Source organism: Solanum pennellii, chromosome 1 (assembly GCF_001406875.1).
Source record: "Solanum pennellii chromosome 1, SPENNV200".
Classification (NCBI taxonomy): Eukaryota; Viridiplantae; Streptophyta; class Magnoliopsida; order Solanales; family Solanaceae; genus Solanum; species Solanum pennellii.
In genome coordinates, this window is record NC_028637.1 from 73,955,745 (window position 1) to 73,961,879 (window position 6,135).

The window sequence follows — 6,135 nt, forward strand, 5'->3', positions numbered from 1 at the left end:
CCATATGTTTAGTGCATACCACAGTCCATATAATTGTTACAATTTTTTGCTAACATCAAAATCCTGTCTAAGTGGACTGATGAGCTTCGAGAATTAAAGCTGACCCCAAGGATAATCTCGATATCTACCATCTGGAACCTTTAGAAAATTCACAATAGATATAATTGTATTATCAAAATTAGTCAAGACGGATATATGAATAAAGAACAATATAGACATCTTAAACTGTTGGACTAGTTAATTCTTTGTAACACTATTTACTGCACTAGAAAAATACTTCTGGAATAGCATACAGGGAGTTGATTCTGGGTATTGGAAATCATTGGTATTGCCTTTGACTTTAACTCCAGTTATTATTGCAAATTCATCTATACCAAATTTCAGGATACACTTATTCGCATGTCTAATATGCAACACATTAGAGTTGCCTTGTTCCAACTCTAACAACAGCAAGCACTTAGTGATTTGGCCTGAAAATTACATTTAGTAATATCTAAAAAGGGTCCAAATATTACAGCCCTAAAAAGTTAGAATACATCTCCCTTATAGAGTCTTGAAAATCCTTCAGAAAATTGTTGCTAAAATTGACAGAAAACCTTATGGGATCTGTTGGTATCTTTTTTTTTCTTGTACTTGAGTGGCTGCAATTTGAAAAAAATACAATATTGAATGATATTGAATATACATACTAAATAAAACAACAAATCCCTTTATGATACATGATACCAATTTTCATAGATTCATGATACATAAAAAAACATCTGATACACATTTAATTCATATATCATTGAATCGCCTAAACACTATAACACATTATAACGATATGTATCAAACGTACTATAACTTTCAAAACAATTTAAGAAAGAATAAAAAGGACATATCCTAAGAAATGTGGGTTTGACAATAACAGTTGTTGATATTTTTCTCTTTTTTGGGGGGTATTTTTGCAACCTTTCATTTAGAAAATTACGAAATATCTTTTTTTGGCTCCTTCCTCAAATTCAAAGGATCATGCGAAGAATTTTTTCTATTTTCTTCCTAATCTTCATCATCAGAATCATATATCCTTTGATTCGTAACATGATCCATATATATGAGATAAGATAACGATGAACAAGAGTAAATATAAAATTAAAAAATTGACTTTAAGTTCGGATGGAGTAAGAAGAAAAAGAAGAGTCAAAGAATAAACGGATGTATCATACAGATTTCAGATAGTGCAATTTTCAAAATTCAGATTTATGTTGTTAAGAAATGTGTTTGTTTGAGAGAGTAATAATTTGAAATTCAAAATTGATATTGAGTGTAGTTATGGATAAAAAGGATTCAGTTGATTGAGTGTATTTGTGGAGAAAAAATAGGCATGACATAGGGATGAAACGTGTGTCAGATGAGAGAGAGAGAGTGTTATTTATTTACAATATTATGATTACAAAATAAAAAAGGAATTTAAGTAATTTTTTTAAAAGTAGGGAAAATTAGAGAATAATAAACTTATAGTTGTATATTTAAGTTATATTTCCATTAATAAATGCACAACATGTCATTACACATAAATGTTTTCTAATCCTATCATATCCCTTATTTAGAAAAGGGAGTTTGAGAGGACGAACAATGCAATTAAAAATTGTACCAGCAACATTATAAGTTGTACTATAAACTTGGACGAGTTTGATTGGTCATTGAATATCATTTTATTTTCAGTGTGAAAGTAAGTTTACACGTGTATTGCACTTCTTTCTCATCAAACCACGTGTAAATTTTCACTTAATTTTATTTCCTTCATTTGCATATGACACTGTTTTCTTCAATTGATTTCCAATTTCACATAATTTCTCTCTCTAAAACTATACAAATTTTCTTTTTAATGGTTCTCAAATTTCATCATGCTTCATTAATCCAAGTCTATTTGAGATGGCAGAAAGTCTCAAGGGTCCATGGAAAGCTATTTGGAAAAGCATGGCACCAACAAAGGTGAAATGTTTTGCTTGGCTATTTAATTATGTTTTTATTTAGGTTTTAAAGCAATCTTTGTTTAGTTATCGCACTCTCATTATCTGTATATTGTCGTTTATTTTTTGGGTTGTTTCATTGAATTTGAATATTCATGTTTGAATTGAGTTATTCAGGTGCAATCTTATGAGACGTGTAGCAAATTTTGTGTTCTTCCGTTAAAATTTATATTTCATGGTTAACTTAATTTAAGAATTGGTGCAACAAAGGTGTTTGATAGTATCTTCGAACCAAGTAAAAGACTTTTTCATTTCTTTTCCCTACAAATATCATTCTTCATTTATACATTTGATATTTACATGTTTTTTATAGTGTAGGGTTATTATTATAGAAAATATCAAGCAAATCTGAGGGGATGTGTAGTGATGGATCATTGTAAAATGGAGAAAAACAAATGTGAGACTCAGAGCATGTCTCTTCATCTTTGTGTGAGATATGGTATGTTTAAGGTACAATCAAAAATACTTTATTCTCAATGTTCCAGAACGATATGCACTTGGTGATCACGCCTCAGTGAGCTTCTCTTTTCTATATTTGTTCATATTTATTCTAGATTGTACATAACTTCATGTACTTAAATAATGGTTGCATTGGTATTAATCTACAAGGTTTGGTCATCTAGAAAGTGAGGACTAAATACCTATGGAGAACAAAAAGTTCATTATCTTTTTCGTTACATGCTTACAGGTGGGGATTAAGATATAGAGGGTTGTTGTGATTAGTTAAATTTACTAAGAGTCACAAAATCAGTATCTTTTATGTTCATTATGGTTGTGTTGACACATTATTGGACTTAATCTAGAGAGCTATTGCATCTCTTTAGAAAAGATTGAAAACTACATATAAGATGTAGAATCTCTTTATGGTGTGAAGTCTTTCGAGAAAAAACTTACAATCATGGCAGACAATATCACAATTATGGCATATAATATCACAATCATTTACAAGCATTATGAAAATTTGAACTTTAGTACAATAGACTTTGCATTTGGAGTTCATAGTTGCCTCTGTGAATATGAAAAAATTTATTTCCCTCTTAGGCTTCTTTTAACTTTAAATCAAAGTTCATTCACTGACTTTTAAATTCTTGGAAAGTATTGTTTCAATATGTTGATAAAGTTCGTCAATCATGTTGATTTTCTACTTTCAACTTATTCAATATATATTGTGTCCTTCATTCTTACAACCATCGATTAGGACTATCACTTTTATATGGTATTTGCACTTGACTACTCCAATGCCTCTCACATTACTTCTGGTCCTTGATGTTGATATTGACACATAGATAACACACTCAACTCCATTTGCAGAAAATTTTTTGAATCTAATATAGTAAATTATCTAATACATTCAAAAATCATCACCATATCATTGGATAACTCTATACTTTTAGCTTCTGATTTTCTTGTTTATTGTATCATTGTGTAACGACTAACTTTATTCTTTTGGAAGGCACTCTTATGGTTTTATTTCCATGCCATTTTTTAGTTGTCCAAGTACTTCTAAATTACTCGCTCTGTTCTCTCCAATATTCTCCCTTTGTTACTAATTTCTCTATGTGCACAAATGTATTTGTACCACAATATACATCCCTTTTCAGAATGTTTCTTTTCATACTTATTAGACATAGAAACATTTTGTATAACAGAAATCCTTTCAAAAAGTGGTCTGAATTTTGTAGTCTTCAAGTGATATACTTATACATTACATGCATACATTCTGATATTTTCTTGGGAAGAAACCACNAATCAGGGTGGTCGTTCTTTTGTTTGATTAGCAACTATGATGCTATCAGTTTTATTTTGAAAGATCTCTAATATTTAACCTACTTCGTATTTAACTTCTTGATAAAATATCAATTAAGATATACTATGATAGGTTCCTGATTTCATTTTGGGTGATGCTTATATGATGCTTGAAAATGCCGAGGCAACTAGATTAATATGGATACAATTATTCTTTAGTATTTTTTAAAAAAGCGAGTCTTATGTCTATTTAAAGGGTTATTGACCTGACTCTAAGAACCAAAGGAGGGCATTCCATTAAAAGAAACGACTTTTCATGCTTAATTTGATCACGGTGTTACTCTTTGTTCCTTTGTTTTGTTGAGGCAAGCTATATTGGTATATGATGGTTTGCTCTTTGAATGACTCATCCAATCATATCTTTTTACGTTTGACTTCTATTATCTTCACTCTTAATTCCCTCTCTCGAGTAAACAATGGAAAGAGGGAGTAGGGGTAGAAGGATCAAGACAAATGGTTATAACGAGGCTTGACTCAAAGGGATAAGTAACTGACTATAGAAAATAGTTGTCTATGCTATGCTGTGTAATTATCATACAGTGCGGTTTAAACTGTACAAGAAAATTGATATACCAATTTCTAGAGAAAGAAGTCTGAGCCGATTTGACAAAGTTGCTTGACAAATTTAGAGAACATGTATAGTAAAATTTGAATACAAGCACAGGAGAGACACTATTATAACTTGATTTGTACCATTTAAGCATAGAATTTTTGAAGACATGTATTTGACCTTTCCTAAAGTTTTACATATATACTTTCTACTCGAATCAACATAACATCAAAACTATAATTCTTAATTTCAAAAACAATGAAACAAAATAAATTTCATTAGTTATTCTGGTGTCTATATGTGAAAGTTGCAAATCTGCTTAGTGATGTTTCCTAGATATGATTCTGGTTGTTTTCGTAACATTTCTCCTTGTGTCTGTCTCTTATAAGTTTCTTTATGTTATTCCTTTCAATTAAACTAATCTCCTCTTTTGAGTTGTAATCGGTCTTTTCACTTGAATAACTTTTATCTGGAGAGTTTATGAGAGATGTGCATTTTTTTTTGTAAAGAGTTTCTTTGCTCTACGATTCAGCTTTCCTGATAACATTACTATTTATGAATAAAGAAACTAATATTTATGGCCTTCGAGATTCATTTCCTTCTGTAATATGTAGGATTTTGGAATGACACAATATGTTTTTATCTTTTGTTATTCTTTTCAGTTTTTTAGAGGTTACTTAGCCTTACGTTGGTCTTTGCAAGTAAAGAAACATTATTTTTTGTGAATGCAGTTTATTTGTTTATTACTTTAAGATCACTAAAAATGAATATTTGCTTACAACTTTATATATGTACTTCCAAATATATATAACATTATGAAATTTCCTATCAATTTAGTATAAGTAATTTTGAACATAATTGTAGGCTTGAATTATTGGAGAGATATGCATGAATGGAGTTTGTGAGGGCAACAAATGAAAAGGCAGTGAAATTGTTAGTTGTGAGAGGTATGTGGTATGTATTTCTACGTTCAACTTCTGCACTATATGTTTGAAATATTTGATTTCACAATGACTTGTGACTTTGTAAGTGGTAGTAAACAATAATTTTGTCAGTTCTTGTAAACTTATTGTGTCCTCATCAAAAGGAGAAACTTATGGTATTTCTAGGCAAGAAGTAACTCATTTAGATCACGTGTTGTCTTATTTTTCATTGCTTAGGAGAACGTGTAACATTCTTATAACTGTATTTTTAGTAAATCGTAGCTAATTGATTGTGACCTTTAAGTCCTTGTTCTTGATTATTTTGACAAGACACAATTTAAAGAAAAGATGAATGCGCTTGGTGAAATTCAAAAAGGACTATGATTGATGTATTGGAGGAGTGACCCAATAATGATATTCTGCTTCAATTGGAGAAATCTCTTCTCAGTTTATATGTATTGACGATTTAAAAATATTTTACTATGATTTTACGTATTTTCCCCATATATGTTCAGACAGTTAGTTTTGGGTAAATAAGGTGACTTCAGAAAGTGTAGGTGATAAATAGTTGCACTGCAAAGGACTACCTACTTGAAGAAAACACTTTTTTACATATACATTTTTTCTTATTACATTGATGATTCTTCATTAACATTTTCTTTTCTTTGCAGACATTTCTTACACCAATTATAATTGATTTTTTTTAACAACCAACATTGGCAGAGGATATGATTTAAGTGGAATTTTCAATTCTATAGAATGCATGTGAAAATTTATCGATGAGAAGTTATGTGATTACTTACTCTTTTGTTAAAACAATAATTTAATATGTTAGTGTTGGGTC

The 6,135-nt window shown here is 30.0% G+C and overlaps 1 long non-coding RNA gene across 2 annotated transcripts in view; it reads left to right on the forward strand.

Annotated features, from left to right (window-relative positions):
* Window positions 1-1,827: 1,827 nt before the first annotated feature.
* Window positions 1,828-6,135, forward strand: part of LOC114075637 — a 6,200-nt gene continuing 1,892 nt past the window's right edge. Inside the window, exons 1-2 of one of the 2 annotated variants that reach the window (XR_003576040.1) lie at window positions 1,828-1,974; window positions 5,233-5,322. This is a non-coding gene — a long non-coding RNA (uncharacterized LOC114075637). The remainder of the gene's footprint in view (window positions 1,975-5,232; window positions 5,323-6,135) is intronic. The other variant, XR_003576041.1, reaches the window with a different exon arrangement.